This window comes from Bos grunniens, chromosome 7 (genome assembly GCF_055505025.1).
Source record: "Bos grunniens cultivar Pamir isolate PY7600 chromosome 7, Bosgru_T2T1.0, whole genome shotgun sequence".
In the NCBI taxonomy this organism is placed as follows: Eukaryota; Metazoa; Chordata; class Mammalia; order Artiodactyla; family Bovidae; genus Bos; species Bos grunniens.
The window spans coordinates 82,436,801-82,452,691 of NC_141171.1; the positions used below are offsets into that span (position 1 = coordinate 82,436,801).

Here is a 15,891-nt window from a genome sequence, read left to right on the forward strand (position 1 = left end):
ACCCAGGTTTGATCCCTGGGTCAGGAAGATTGCCCAGAGAAGGGAATGGCAACCCATTCCAGTATTCTTGCTTGGAAAATTCCATGGACAGAGGAGCCTGATGGGCTACAGTCCATGGGGTCACAAAAAGTCAGACACAACCGAGCAGCTAACATGCAATGGACCGTCACTCCACCGTTGTGAATATTGAGTCACAGGTCAGGACAGACCCTGCGCTAAATGGCAGCGCACGTATTACTCAAAGGCTCAGAACATTCACATCAATCATTTCTCATTTTCATTCTTTTAGTATTTAATAAAAATCAAAGTTGTAGTTTACTTGATGGTTTCAAAATATTACATAAATTTGATTTACTATGTATTGCCTAAATTCTATGTGATTTTCTACAAAATGGGCATTCATGTAAAAGATAGCAAACAAATATGTTTTTGGACTTTCAGAGAAAGAGAAAATAATCTTTAGATGTTTAATCATAAACCTTTTTTTCTTGGGGGAAGTTACTGAACATTTCTATACCACAATTTCCTCTCTAAAATGCAGGAATAATAGTACCTACCTTTTGGAATTTCTGAGACTCAAATAAGATTTTTACTTAGAATAGCATAGGCACATGATGTGTATTAGGAACAATGCTTTGGAATCTTACTTATTCTTAAAAGATTAAGCAGTTCAGGAGTAAATCTGCACAAACATACATGCATATACCAGTGTTTTTTTCTTAATGTGCTTGTATTGATTTGGGGGGGTGAGGCTGCACACAGCTTGTGGGTTCTTAGTTCCCCAACCAGGTATTGAACCTGGGCCCTTGGCAGTGAAGGTGTGGAGTTCTAACACTGGACTGCCATGGAATTACCTCTTGTACTGATTTAATACCAGGACAAAAGGAAAAAGTTTGAAGATGTGAGTACCTATTCTGAGAAGTACTGTTATCTTTCCTGTTCTTTTTAGCACTTCCAGTCGCTTGCCTTCAGGAGAGCATTGAAGGGTCTTCATAAAGACCGACAGGTCTTTCCTCTGCGCTCCTTCTGGACTCCATCACTTCAGGACAAAGCTGGGACCATTTCTCAGGACTAACTTTTGGATCCTCTGACTCTGCCTCCTGCCCAGTGTTTCCTAAATTCTCCCTTTCAATAAATGGAATTGAGAGAAGTCGTCTTCCCAAAGGTCAGTAAAAAAAAAATTTTGATAGATTAAGAAGTAGATTCTTTAATATGGAATGCTTTTGAAAGATACAAGGGGGCAGGCAAGAGAGCTCTGCCCTGGGGTGAGAGAGGATGGTTATGTCTCAGATCTCGGGTGACTTCCCGTGGTGGGCCGCCAACTGAGGACCCTTTGCCTCGTGCAGGAAAGGATTTAAGATTGAGCCATAGTAAAGTGAAAACAGGTTCACCGAGAGAGATACGCAGTCTATAGGCACAATGTGGTCCATCTTGGAAGGTGAGGGGCCCTGAGAAAAACACCCTCTACAGACAGAGTGTGGGCCATCTCAGAAGGTAAGAGTCCTGAAGGTCAGTAAAGACCTGGTTAGCTATTGACACCTTAGAGTTTATTACTTAAATCAGGTAATCACATTTCTCCTCCTGATGCTGAAGCTGAAACTGGAGGTGAACTGGTATTTGAATGTTAGCAATGAGGCAGGAAGGGCAGGCCAGAGCGGCAGGAGGATGCTCAGGAGTGTGAGGCTGCAGGAAGCAGACACAGACCACGCTGGGAGGGGAGCACGTCTGGGGGCAGCAGGATAAACGTATGCTGTTTGCAGTATTGTTCAGGGCCCTGGGAGCCTGCTGTTGCCTAAAGAGGACTGAGTTTCTCCACTCGCCTCCTCCCACCCTCGTGTCTTTCCCTTCTCCCTCCCACCACCCACGTTATTTACTTCTGGGTACAGGGCCACCTGAGGCACAGCACTGCTGTAGATGAAAGTCATCCCCTCAAGCCTCATGTTTTATTACCTAGCTCCCCCACCTCTCTCTCAGCTTCCCTTCCTGCTGTGCCCAGGCCTAATCTCCTCAGTCCAGAGCTTACTGTTCATGCCCGCATGGCCTGGGTCAGGGCTCCACTGGGGCCCCACGTTCAGACTTGTGTTTCCTCCTCTAGAGGCACTCAGTACAGTGTCACTTCCTTGGGGAGGCCTTGTCTGAGCCCCTGAGTGAAATCAGGCTTCTCTAAGACATATTCCTGGTGGCGTAACCTGTCCTTCCCTGAATCTGCCTCTGTTGGCAATGACACATTTATCTGCATGATTGGTGATTCACATTTATATCCTGTGTTAGGTTGTAACCCCTAGAGGAAAGTCACGTTTGCTTTTCTTACCACTGTGTCCCGAGGCCGAGTACAATGTCTGGCATGGACTAAATTCCTGATGAATGCTTGTTCTGATGAATAATGAAAGCCCCTTGGAGCATGCTTATGATTCCTCTGCTTGATATCCAAGGAATGAAGCCGTCCTCATCATCTAAGGAGGCCAGTATGTGGACATGAACTAGGGTGTTCAGAGAGTAGCCCAGGTGTTTTCAGCATCTCCTAAGGCTCTGGCCCAGTTGACTCCTGTGCCTGTGGATCTTGGGATCATTCAATGTGCATGGATGTAGCAGGAGGGTACAGTGGGCCTGCTTTTTTGTGAGACGTGCTCCCTAGTGTTTATGGAGATTTATGGGTTTGTAAGTACCTCTAGATGGAGAAGGCAATGGCACCCCACTCCAGTACTCTTGCCTGGAAAATCCCATGGACGGAGGAGCCTGGAAGGCTGCAGTCCGTGGGGTCGCTGAGGGTCAGACACGACTGAGTGACTTCACTTTCACTTTTCACTTTCATGCATTGGAGAAGGAAAGGGCAACCCACTCCAGTGTTGTTGCCTGGAGAATCCCAGGGACGGGGGAGCCTGATGAGCTGCCGTCTATGGGGACACAACTGAAGTGACTTAGCAGTAGCAGTAGCAAGTACCTCTAGAAGAACAGAAATTGGTGACAGATTCTCTTCTCTGTGGAACTCAACTGTTGCTTTCTTCCATGAGGAGGACTGTAATTACATAAAACCTTTTTTGGGCTGATTTTGCAATTGTTGACAAGTGGTGAAAATTTGCATTTTCTCTGGATTTTTCATGGTGCTGGTGTATTTATTACTTTATATGGTTATAGCTCAAAGGCTTTAATAGAATGACTTATTTCTCATTTTTGTGGTTAGTAAAAATAGAAAAGCCAAGCCTCACTTACTTTTGTAGTCTATTGTGGAATTTTGATTATTTGTTTGAAATGAAGCTGGTTCTTTTCATAATCGTGAAGCAACTGCCAAACCTTGCTCCAGTGTATCATATGCCTGAGTTATGATGAGGGCTGCTTTCAGCTCTGTTACCTACAATGTGTATGTCTGCAAGTGTTAAAAACTACCAGTGTGAAATGTGCGTTGTAGAAATACTTGCAGTTATTTGAGGTGTTCTTTTTATTTGCTGAGACTGGAAGCTGGGGACTGTTCAGTGCTGAGTGAGAGTTTCTAGTGCTCTGTACTCCGTGGTGGGGTTGTGGGCAGAGGAGATGGATGTAAAGGTGTGAACTGAATGATTCATAGTCTGCTTATTTAATGTTCGGGCAGCAAAAATACAATTACATAACTGAGAACAAGAGACCATGCCTTCTGGTTGAAATGTATTTCATTACACTGAAGATTTGAGCTTCAGAGTTGACCTTAATAATTCATATTTGGCAGAGACCCTTTGGGTCAATGGGAGTGAACTAGAGGGACTAGAGGACCAGTTCCAACTCTGTTACTTTCTATCTATGTGATGTTAGCCAAGGTATTTAACCCCTGACATCGGACTTCCATCTGTAAAATGGAAATTGTAATAGCTGCCCTAACCACCCTTATGGCAGAAAGTGAAGGGGAACTACAAAGCCTCTTGATGAAAGTGAAAGTGGAGAGTGAAAAAGTTGGCTTAAAGCTCAACATTCAGAAAACTAAGATCATGGCATCCGGTCCCATCACTTCATGGGAAATAGTTGGGGAAACAGTGGAAACAGTGGCAGACTTAATTTTTCTGGGCTCCAAAATCACTACAGATGGTGACTGCAGCCATGAAATTAAAAGATGCTTACTCCTTGGAAGGAAAGTTATGACCAACCTAGATAGCATATTGAAAAGCAGAGACATTACTTTGCCAACAAAGGTCCGTCTAGTCAAGGCTATGGTTTTTCCTGTGGTCATGTATGGATGTGAGAGTTGGACTGTGAAGAAGGTTGAGCGCTGAAGAATTGATGCTTTTGAACTGTGGTATTGGAGAAGACTCTTGAGAGTCCCTTGGACTGCAAGGAGATCCAACCAGTCCATTCTGAAGGAGATCAGCCCTGGGATTTCTTCGGAAGGAATGATGCTAAAGCTGAAACTCCAGTACTTTGGCCACCTCATGCGAAGAGTTGACTCATTGGAAAAGACTCTGATGCTGGGGGGGATTGGGGACAAGAGGAGCAGGGGATGACAGAGGATGAGATGGCTGGATGGCATCGCTGACTTGATGGACGTGAGTCTGGGTGAACTCCGGGGGTTGGTGATGGACAGGGAGGCCTGGCGTGCTGCGATTCATGGGGTCACAAAGAGTTGGACATGACTGAGCGACTGATCTGATCTGAACCTACATTATGGGGCTTGTGGTGATGCCCAAATAAGACAGGGTAAGTCAACTGCAAAAAAGATTGTATAAATGCATGGTATTATTTCACTATGTCATATTCCCTTGTTTTTATTTTTATATATTATGTAATCCTATTTCCTCAACCTATTCTAAAGTTTTTTAAAAAATTAGCCATACTTACTAGTTATAGTTCAGTTACAGAGGCAGAGTGCTAGATGTAATATAGGAGATTTATTGTTGTAGTCACTAAACTTTACACAATTATGGGTGCTGACTAAGCAATAGTCCCGGTGTCTGATGCTGGAGCCCAAGTCCATTGGATGGGCAGTTTAGAAGGGAAGATGGCTGTAAAGCGGAGGAGAACAAGGACAAACTGGAAGCCATAAACACACAGTGGAACTCATTCAGTTCTTGTCATCCCTGGCTATGATGTGTATGCCATGTAGGAGAAGCTGGTGCCTCTCGTCATGAGGTTACATACACAGCACGCCCAGAAACTGAAAAAGCTGAAAGAAGACCTAGGGGAAGGTAGGGAAACTGCGGGACCGGCTGCTGCCCTGAGCCATTGTGTTGAATCAGCAGATGGGTGGTAACGTGCCTGAGCTACTAATATAGCTGCCTCTACATTTCTAATGAAAAGCAATATGACTGCTGCTTCACTTCTGTACTCACACACATATGTACCCATGGCACACGCCGATGTGAAACGTACAGTCAGGGCTGGCAATATCATTTGTGGGGCCAGTGTTAAATGAAAATGTGGAGCCTCTTTTTCAGAATCCAAGAGAACTGTTTTACCTTTCTTCTACAGTTTCATTCTGGGCATGTGATGGTGTTTATTATTTGCTATTTACTGCTATGCACCCTACCTTATGGGATAATTGTATGGTAAAGGCACACCTCACAGGGGCCTTGGGCTCTATACCATGACTCACCATCCAGGAACCCTATCTCCAGCCTTTCCTGCCATATGCCCAGGATCCCATCGGGGTGGAGAGTGACAACAGCCAGTATGATGGGGAAGGAGAATCCTAGGGAGATGGTAAGAGGTGGGATGTTGTGTGAGCCAAGTTTCCCAGCTTCCAGGACATTCACCAGCAGCCCAGTGGGCTTCACTTATAAAACACAAATTCAAAGATAAAATTAGTAAGAATTTCAACAGAGAACATTGAACTCCAGTGTGGGGCCCCTTTTGAGAACAGATCCCTGTGCAATTGTAGTGTTTGTATATCCATCAAGCCTGCCCTACATATAGGGAAGAGAATTCTGGGAAATGTGGTTCAGCCTAGACAAGTTGACACATTACAAAGCCTTGCACACTAACTACTTCCTGCACTTTTTTCAAAACCAAATACCATAATGTATTGAAGCAAAAAAAAAAAAAAAATTACCCACATAGCCTTGTTATTTTTCTAACAGTCTGGTAGACATAAGCGCGATCCTTACCATAGCATTGACACTAGTGTTTCTCAACTGCTACTTCCACTCAGACCAACTTTTGATGTAACATTGTTGAAGACATACTGTTACTCACCTGTGCCAGTCCTTTATAATTGAAAACTCTAAATATTACAGTTGGGTTCTACTGGATGATGGGGATTTTTGTATAGTTGAATTTTCCACCTTAACTATGTCTTTGAGATTTCTCAGACAAGATGTTGCAAGATGCTCACTGACCGTCTTATTGGGAGAGACAGTCCTCCATGTGCCTCTGTCTCTTTACCTGTCTAGTGCAAGGCCCTGAGTACTCTCTACCTGGGCCATTTCTCACAGTTATGTTTGCAGAGAAAGACCTTAAGAGATGAGGTAATGTCTCCAGGACAAAAAACAGGCACTGGATTCCCCAGACTTAGTGTTTGTGTTCATTTTCTAGGGCTGCAGAAGACTGTATAGTTTAAATAGCAGAATTGTATTTACTAATAGTCCTGGAGGCTAGAATTTCAAGATCAAGTTATTGGCAGGGTTGGACTCTTCTGAAGTCTCTCTCCTTGGCTTGTAGACAGCCGTCTTCTCTGTTTCTTCACATGGCCTTCCATCTGCACCTATCTCTATTCAAATTTCCTCTTCTTATAAGAACACCAGTTGTATTGGATTGGGGCCAGCCCCAGTGACCTCATTTTAATTTAATTGTCTCTTTAGAGACCTTATCTCTAAATACAGTCAGAATGAAATGCTGAGGGGTTAGAATTTCAACATATTCACTGGGGGGAACAAAATTCAGCAGTGTTCCTTCCTATAACACAACCCACACCCTCCGCACCGTCGCTGTAGGACTTTGGGGTCAAGAACACAGCACAAGTCATGCTGCTTGCTGTAATATGAGTAATAAAGCCTTTTGTCTTTGACCCAGGGATCTTTTGTCTTCTACCAGCATCCAGGAAACAGTAACAGGCTAACTGTGAGACTGTAAGTGGGGTAAAATAAACCTCCATGCTTGATAAACCTTGCTTATGATATTGAAGACAAACGTCCTCAATAGTTTCTCACGATGGATCCAAATGCAGTGATGGTGGTTTTAATACCGGCCTGCTTATTGAGAAATTACCAATTGATTCTCTTATTTTCTTTCTTCCTGGGGTAATTTGTCCTTCAACCCTCCATTCCTTCACAAGGTATTTAAATCTTTCCTTTCTCTTCATGGAGCATGCATGTGTCAAGGACTCCTGTGCAGTGGTTTATCCCCAGGTGATGGGGCTCACAGGGACCAGCTTCAATTCCACTTCATTCCCTGCTCTTGTGGCTGAAGAATCCCTTATCTTACTGCTAACTTCAGTGAGAAAAGGACACCTGTGCCCTCCTGTTTACCTACCTGTTTTGTGACTGTATGTCCACGGACATGTATGGGTGCTGCAGGATGGCATCTGGGCTGTGAGCTACAGTGATGAAGCTAGGCTTCACCAAGAAGTGCCCACCCTTCAGAGTTTAGGGGATGATGTAAAATTTCTTGCCAGGAAGGCTGGTAGAGAAGACATTCTAAGTTCACAATTTAATCTTTTCTCATGGCCCTGTTATGGGCTGGATTCTTCCCTCCCTCTTAAGTCAACACCCAGTACTTCAGAATATGACTGTATTTGAAAATATGGGGTCTTTAAAAAGGTAGAATATTAAGAAAAATGAGGTTACTAATGAGCTGGGCCCTAATAACCTTTACTGGAAAGAGACAGAAGAATATGCACATGAGAAAGAGGGTGAGGCTTTTACCAAAGATGAGTCTGCAAAGCAAAATTCCAAAGCATGTCAAGAAAACTAACAGCTTCCGCATTAAAGAATTGAAACAGAGACTCACTTAAGTGCTTTTGCTGCCTCAGGTGGAGTTTTTGCATAATAGTCTTCCAGTCACAATTTTAAACTTTATAGTCTGATGGCAAGGTGATACTTCAGGGAGATTGCTTCTAGAAGGTCTCTATTAGCCATCAGCTGCCCACCCTTCCTGCAGAGGAAAGCATCTTGTAACAGAAAACCTTACTTACAACTTATAAATAGCTTGCCCTTCAGGATGTTACTGTAGACATATTTCCATGAATGTAGACTTGACAGGAGAAATCTTTTGACATTGATTCTTTGGTTTTACCCCCTGAACACTAATAAGATATACTAGATAATAGAAATAGACTTCACTAATCGGTAGAAATGCTGTATTGGTGTCAACTGCTTTGTCTGAACCAACCAATATACACAAACAAACACAGCTTCCCATGGCTACCCAACTTGTGCAGCTAAGGTGGGGGTGGTAACAGTGTTGTATATGCTGTTGGATTTTAAATGATTGTGAGGCCTCTGAGTTCTTTCAGTGTACATAAAACTTATTTAAAGTGGGATGCAGTTTCCACCTCAGTAAAAAGCTGGTTGTTGAATGTCTACATCCGTGTGCCTATTTTAATGCTACCCATCTGTTTGTTGAGTCTCTGTTTGTTGAAGGAAGACATTTGGCCTGTATCCCAAATTGTCAATCCATTGCCATCATTATTTCATATTCCTAGGAGGTACATACACCAAATACTTTCTAGATACATTTTCTATATAGTAAGTTAAAAGTTTGTCCCAGGACAACATTATGATCTGCTGTGCTTGTGTCCTAGGCAGGACCGCATGTAGACTGAGAGAATTCCTTTTGCCTCCCTATACTAAGGTTTTGCCTTGGTCCATCTCTTCTAGGTTCACTCTCTCTCTTAGCTCTCTGGACACTACCATTCTCACTAAAAAGAGCTGTTTCTAGAAAGTGAGTTCAAATTGAGAATTTTCCCAAAAGGTCTTGAATGAAGCTGGAGTAAGTGGCCTCAGTTCAGTTCAGTCACTCAGTTGTGTCCAACTCTTTGTGACTCCATGGACTGCAGCACACCAGGCTTCCAAGTCCATCAATTCCTGGAGCTTGCTCAAACTCATGTCCATAGAGTCAGTGATGCCATTCAACCATCTCATTCTCTGTCATCCCCTTCTCCTCCTGCCTTCCATCTTGCCCAGCATCAGGGTCTTTTCAAATGAGTCAGCTCTTCACATCAGGTGGCCAAAGTATTGGAGCTTCAGCATCAGTCCTTCCAAAGAATATTTAGGACTGATTTCCTTTTGGATTTACTAGTTTGATCACCTTGCAGTCCAAGGGACTCTCAAGAGTCTTCTCCAACACCACAGTTAAAGAGCATCAATTCTTTGGTGCTCAGATTTCTTAATGGTCCAGCTTTCACATCCATACATGACCACTGGAAAAATCATAGCTTTGACTATACAGACCTTTGTTGGCAAAGTAATGTCTCTGCTTTTTAATATGTTGTCTAAGTTTGTCATTGCTTTTCTTCCAAGGAATAAGTGACCCACTCTACAATAATAAAGTTTCCAATGGAAAATTGACATCAAGATTTTTTCCCTTGGGATATAGAAAAGAATCATCTAAAAATTTACAAACATGTATGCCTTTTACAGTAGGGATTATAAGAGGCTGACCTTTTGCTTTGAGCAAAACAACTTGAGTTAGCCCTTTTACTCTGGCAAATGTAAGGCAATTTTTTTTTTTTCTTTTCTGATTTTGGAGAAAAAACTTGAATGCTGCAACCATTAAATGTTTTATTTAGTAACTGACAAAATTTTTCCTCTGTAATATGTTTCCCCCCTATATTTAGAATTAGACTTCACTATGATTAAAATTATAATTTGTTATAATTTGTATTTTGGGGAGAGGTGTGTGTGTGTGTGTGTGTGTGTGTGTGTGTGTGTGTGTGTGTGTGACTTACTGTTTCATCACATGTGTATGTTTTTCAACCCCTTGCTTGTAGGAAATCAAAAGTAGAAACCTGATTATGACAAAGGTGGTGTGCATGCTTTATCTTCTTACCTCTTATTGGAGGCAAGATCAAGAGCTTGACTAGGCTAAATTGCTGGTGTCCCACTCATGATCTTATCTCATTTTGATTAAGCCATACTTTGAAAAACGCGTTCTCTAACTTAGAGATTCTTTTTGAGTTGGATTGTATACAATCTCAAGGGAATGGTTACTCCCAAAGTGAAACATCCTAGAAAAAGGATATTTCTGAAATAAAAATTAGACATCTTTGAATTGAGGAGCAAAGGATGCTATTTTTTTTCGAGGGCCAGTGGTTTGTTGGGTCCTAACCTTGAAGTGTGAACGTTGATATGTGTGGAGACATGGCAGGAGCCAAACTGGAAGCTGGCGGGATAAGAGCCTCTGAGGTCAATTTGGGGCTATTGTTTCTTGGAGTAGCTAATTTTAGCAAGACTTATAAGTTATTCTCTGTTACATTTCTGTTATCTTCTAACCATCAGTAAAGACCTTGAAAGTTACAAACTGATTTCTGAGGACCAAGGAGTTCTGGTCCGTGTTTCAGAGGACTAACACACAGAAGAGGCTTGTCCCCTCCTTGAGACTAGAATGGGACTTCTGGCCGCAGGCACCACTGAAAGAGTGCTAAATCCAACAGAGGAGCCCTCCTTGAGGGTGTAGTTAGGAAAGGCAGTGCATGGCAGGGCAACAAAGCAGTTCCAGTGCAGAAATCTGGGGACTTTTGCTGGGGTGGAAACTGGTGAGCATTTTTGGAAATTGCTAAGTAGGTCTAGGCCTAGATTCCAGGAACTGGGATCATGGGACCTATGTCATAGTGATTTGGGAATAAAAAAGAAGTGTAATCTCATTTCCTAGTCATGAATTGGTGACTGAGTGTGAGGTTACATCTCCCCTCAATTTGGACTCTCTTTCTGAACTTCTTGGGTCTTTTGAGGTATGAGGGACTCTCCAGTGGGGGAAGACCTAGCCCTTCTGCTTGCTCCATCTACAGAGAAAGAAGGAAAGAGGTCTCGAAAGGGAAGGGATGCACAACAGTGAAGAGGAGAAGAGAAGCTTATTTTCCTTCCACCTTCGTCCTCTAGCTCTGCTGAGCTGCCATATACTGAGGGTTCCAGTGAATCCCAGACCAACTTCTGAGCTCTTTTTCTATGGGTGTCATAAGTTGGCTACTGTCAGACTTCATGTTACTGCCATCCTAATCTCTGCCCTCTGCCTCTTCAGTCCCTCACCCACTTCTGCCTTCACACACGACCTTCTCCCAGCCAGGGCTGGTGGGCACAGTGCCAAAGATGTGGGGATTTTCACAGGCTTCTAAGGAAGATTAAGTTCCCCCTAAATCTTGCTGCCTACAAAATACAAACACTTTCAAAATAAAAATTAGTAGATCTTGAATTAAAAGTTTGAGACCTCATAGTTACAGACTAACTACTTTTCATGTGAAGCATGGCCATATTCTAAAACATTTGTGTCATGTGGGTTGGGTGCAGCTTCCAAAGCTGAGAATTCCTGGGTCCCATCGGGGTCTTCAAATAGAAACTTGTTCTCACTGCCTCTTCCACACTAGCCCCTGCCTCAAATCTTTTTCAAATTATCCTGTTACCCACCCAGATGTCCTCAGCTAGAGTTAATATCTAGGATACCATCCAACAGAAAAAAAGTACAATAAAAGCCCAATGAAGAAAGAAATGCATTTCCTTCCCAAGGCCAAAGTCCCTGGTACTTAGACTACTATACTACCGGATGCTGATTTGGAGAACTTGCCATGTGGCTTAGGGCGATGCAGGTGTTCTGTTGAAAGGGAAGTAACTCAGGCTTGAGAGAGAAGTGAGGTGCTGCTGGCTGATTTCTTTTCATCCAATCCCCAGTAAGCAGGCTGCTTTTTTCCACCTGCACTATCCATCCAGAGTTGGGGTCACCTGGGATTTGGAGCAATTGGTTGCCCTTTTGTTTGGTCCTTGCCTGATGCCAAGAAGGCACTTTTCTCTTTCATTTTTTGATCACGGAAAGACTTTTAAATATGTCATTGGGGGAGTTTCCCAATTAGAAACAATAAACATTTATCACTAGTTCTTTAGACTTATGGTCACTGTTTTGATGTATGTAGTATACGAAACAGATCGAGCCTGGAAATCTGTACTTCATAATCAGTATGTCATTCTACCCAGCTCCCTGGTTTAAGAAGCAGAAGGCCTCCTCTTTCTATCACCATAGCTTTCATGTACTTTAAGGAGTTGAGTCTGTAAGCTGGAGGATGCAAGGTGTGAAATAGGAACCACATGCCAGGCTTGGCAGGGTGGCAGCTTTCAGCAGGGGAGTGTTAAGGCCAATAAGCTATTCTGAAGCACAAGAACTATTGGAAATTGAAAAATACATCCGGCACTGTGTCAACACCATCGCTTCAAGTCTAGTGTGCTGATGGAAAGATACCATCATGGTCTTTCTGGATGGCCTGGCTCCAGCCATGGCCTAGTTTTATTGCCCATCTCTGTTAGTGGATCATAGTTTGATAGGTGTTGTCATAATGCCCAAGGAACATTGGATTGGGACCTCAGGAGACCTGGATCATGGCCATTAATTAGCTGAAGGATTTTGGCCAAATCCCTTAATTTTTCTGTGTATAAATTTCTCATCTATAAAAATGAGCGTAGTAAAAGTGCATATCTTACAGAGTTGTGTGAGAGTAAAATGGGGTGAAATGTGTGAGGAACTTTGAAAATAGATGTAACGACTTCCCAGGTGAGAGAGCTGAGGTCAAGTAGAAAAATAGCAAGTTAAGAGCTCAGACCGGGATTCTAGTTTGAGCTTTGCTGTTTACTGACTGTAGTCTAGCTGAGGCTCTGGTATCTCAAGAGTGCGTAATAATCATAATATTTCATAAATATGAGTGAGATATTCTTTGAGGTTATCAACCACACAGTGCTGTACAAATATGAATCAAAATAGTGATTGATTTGGTGCCTTGCTACTCTCAAGCTGAGTAGATGGCTAATTTTTATTTAATTAGCAATTTTGGTTATTATAGTCCTGAATAGTATTAGATTGATTGGACATTGGATCCTCAAGGCTTGACTCTAGCATTCCTCATCCACACTGAGCAGAGGTGAGGGCCCGAGAAGTGCTCCAGGAAGCCCTTTTGCTCCTTGGCTCTCTGGACCACTTTTTGGTGGGCAGCACATTCTAACACTGCCCCTTTCAACAGCTTGCACAACTGGAGGTTTGAAGATGGGTTCTGAGAACACTGCCTAGTTGACACAGAAGGGATATAATGCTTGGCATCAGCTCTTTGAGTTGAGGACCTTCTGCCAGAGCTCTTGGCCAAAGCCCCCCTGGACTTTGCTTGCCCTCTGGCTGGACACTGAGTAGAGAATCAGATTCAAAATATCTGGACAAACCTCAGAGCAGTGCAGACTTGTGGCTGCCAGGCAGGAAGGAGCCATATATTTTGATGAACTTTGTGGAACGCTTGTCTTGGGAATTCTGTCTGTGCCTTGGGAGGCTGTGCTGCGTAAGGAGAGAAGCTTCAGGCAGGCTCTTCCTGTTGCTTTGCTTTTTGCTCTTTCTCCTCTGCTTCATCAGAGGTTTCACAACTGATATCAACAGCGTACAGGGCAGAAACCTCAAGATTGCTGCTCCTGCTGTTTTTCCTTTCACCTGGCTGTGGTGCTTTGGGATTTGAAGCATGCTGAATTTCAGTTCTGGCTTGTTAGGGCTGCAAACAGTTAACCTTGCTTTCTGATCTGAGAGGCAAACTGCCTGCTCCATTTTTCATGTTTACCTTTACAGTGTCCCCACAGAGGGGAGCTGTAGCCAGTTGGGCGAAAAAATCCAACCATTGCTTCTCTGCATGTTAAAGTCTGAGAAGCCCCTGCAGTTTCAGGCAAGATGTCCTCATTGCAGGTTCTCAGAACAACTGTTAATAAACTAGTGGTCATGTGAACTGATTCATGGGCCATGCCCAAGTTAGAGAAAGTCAGAAACACATGAACAGAAAGACACTTCCCAAAGATAGATGGGGATAGAATATATTTATGTGACTTTGGGCAGCAAAGGAATGCGTGCAAGTGCTCTTGTTCCCGTATCTAACCGAAGGCTGGAATAAAAAATACCGGAATGATTAAGAGTGCGTTGACTTTTGTGCTTACACACTGTACTACAAGTGCGGCCAAAATGAGTACTGTTTATATGAAACCAATCAGTTGCCTGTAGCTGATTTTGTTTCTGGTATGACTTGCTTTCCAATCAACCCAGTAAATATTTTGAATAATAAATGAAGAAGCAAGACAAAGAAACAAAAAATAAGAGGTAGAAAGACCAGAACCAGGAGCTGAAAAATTCATGTTTTTATTGCAAATCCACAAAGGGACTCCAGGCCGTTACACCAGGATAGATTTTCCTTCCTCCTCACATCATGCGTGTTCCTTTCCGATACATTTAGATGTGATTCTATAAAAGACATTTATTCATTCTTTTCTCATAAATGGGAAAGTTGGTCCTTGTTCTTTTCGCTTTCCTGAACTAGAGCCACTGCTGCGTGCTTAGTCACTCAGCCATGTCTGACTCTTTGCAGCCCCACGTGTAGCCTGCCAGGCTCCTCTGTCCTTGGGATTCTCCAGGCAAGAATAATGGAGTGGGTTGCCATGCCATCCTCCAGGGGATCTTCCCAACCCAGGGATTGAACTCAGGTCTCCCACATTGCAGGCAGATTCTTTACTATCTGAGTCACCAGGGAAGCTCCAGAGCCACTGCAGAAGGAACTTAAGTTAGAGGCTACTTGACATATTGCCTCAGTCAGTAGATTTCATGTGCCGTGGGGAGCTGCAGTCATAGGCCCTGAGGTATTGTAGGGGAAAAAGGATTCCCTCCATTCCTGTGGCTGCTACTGCTGCTAAGTCGCTTCAGTCGTGTCCGACTCTGTGTGATCCCAGAGACGGCAGCCCACCAGGCTCCCCCATCCCTGGGATTCTCCAGGCAAGAACACTGGAGTGGGTTGCCATTTCCTTCTCCAATGCATGGAAGTGAAAAGTGAAAGTGAAGTCCCTCAGTCATGTCTGACTCCAGCGACCCCATGGACTGCAGCCTACCAGGCTCCTCCGTCCATGGGATTTTCCAGGCAAGAGTACTGGAGTGGGGTGCCATTGCCTTCTCTGCTCCATTCCTATAGGAAGGCTGTTTTGTTCTTGGACTAGGGGTTGATAGTGGCAAGGGGTTTAGATATTGAAAGTGAAAGTGTTAGTTGCTCAGGCAGATTCTTTACCATCTGAGCCACCAGGGACGCCCGTAGATATTGAAGGGTGTCTGCAAACGTTATGGTATGTCCCTGTCTTCTGGATGGGCTATGTTCTTTCTTGGCATGCTGTAAATCAGAATGAGAGTTGGAACCCATGGAGCTGTGACTCAGAGAGCCCCTTAGTGTTCTGCCGACAAGAAATAGAAGCACAGAAAGTAGACCAGAACCAGGACCAAGTCCCCAGTTCTTCCTGTAAAAGAGAGAAAAATGAAAGAGCCGTTTCTTCTCATTGGATGACTCGAATGTGGTGATGAAGGCAGGGCAGTTCCAGGCACTGCTGTTGGCAATGCAGCACTTTGTTGATTTCTGCAGGGCAGAGCTGTTATCCAGCAAAGGGACACAGTGGTCACTTCCTCCTCTTCAGTCGGTTGCAGAGGGCAGTGCCAAGAAATGGTACATAGTGACCACGAAGAGCAGGAGAAGGAGATGCCTTGGTATACAACACTCACCCTAATTTTGTGTAAAAGAACAATGGTGTGATAGGAGGTTCAGTCCTCAGCTTTCAAAGGACTATAGAATTCCATTCATTCCCGAGTAACTGGAGTGAGTATCTTAGTGGGGGGTGAGACTCATCAAACTATCATCGTCATCAAATCACAGCCAATCCGTGCTTAAGTAGCTCTCCATGGGACTTCCCTGGTGGTCTAGTGGTTGAGAATCTGCCTTCCAATGCAGGGGATGTGGGTTCGATC

General features: G+C 43.6%; 1 long non-coding RNA gene across 2 annotated transcripts in view; it reads left to right on the forward strand.

The window, feature by feature from the left end:
* LOC147369893 (uncharacterized) overlaps positions 1 to 15,891 on the forward strand; it is a 161,247-nt gene that overhangs the window by 22,944 nt on the left and 122,412 nt on the right. For both annotated transcript variants that reach the window (XR_015168063.1, XR_015168062.1), the window contains exon 2: positions 950 to 1,165. This is a non-coding gene — a long non-coding RNA (uncharacterized LOC147369893). The remainder of the gene's footprint in view (positions 1 to 949; positions 1,166 to 15,891) is intronic.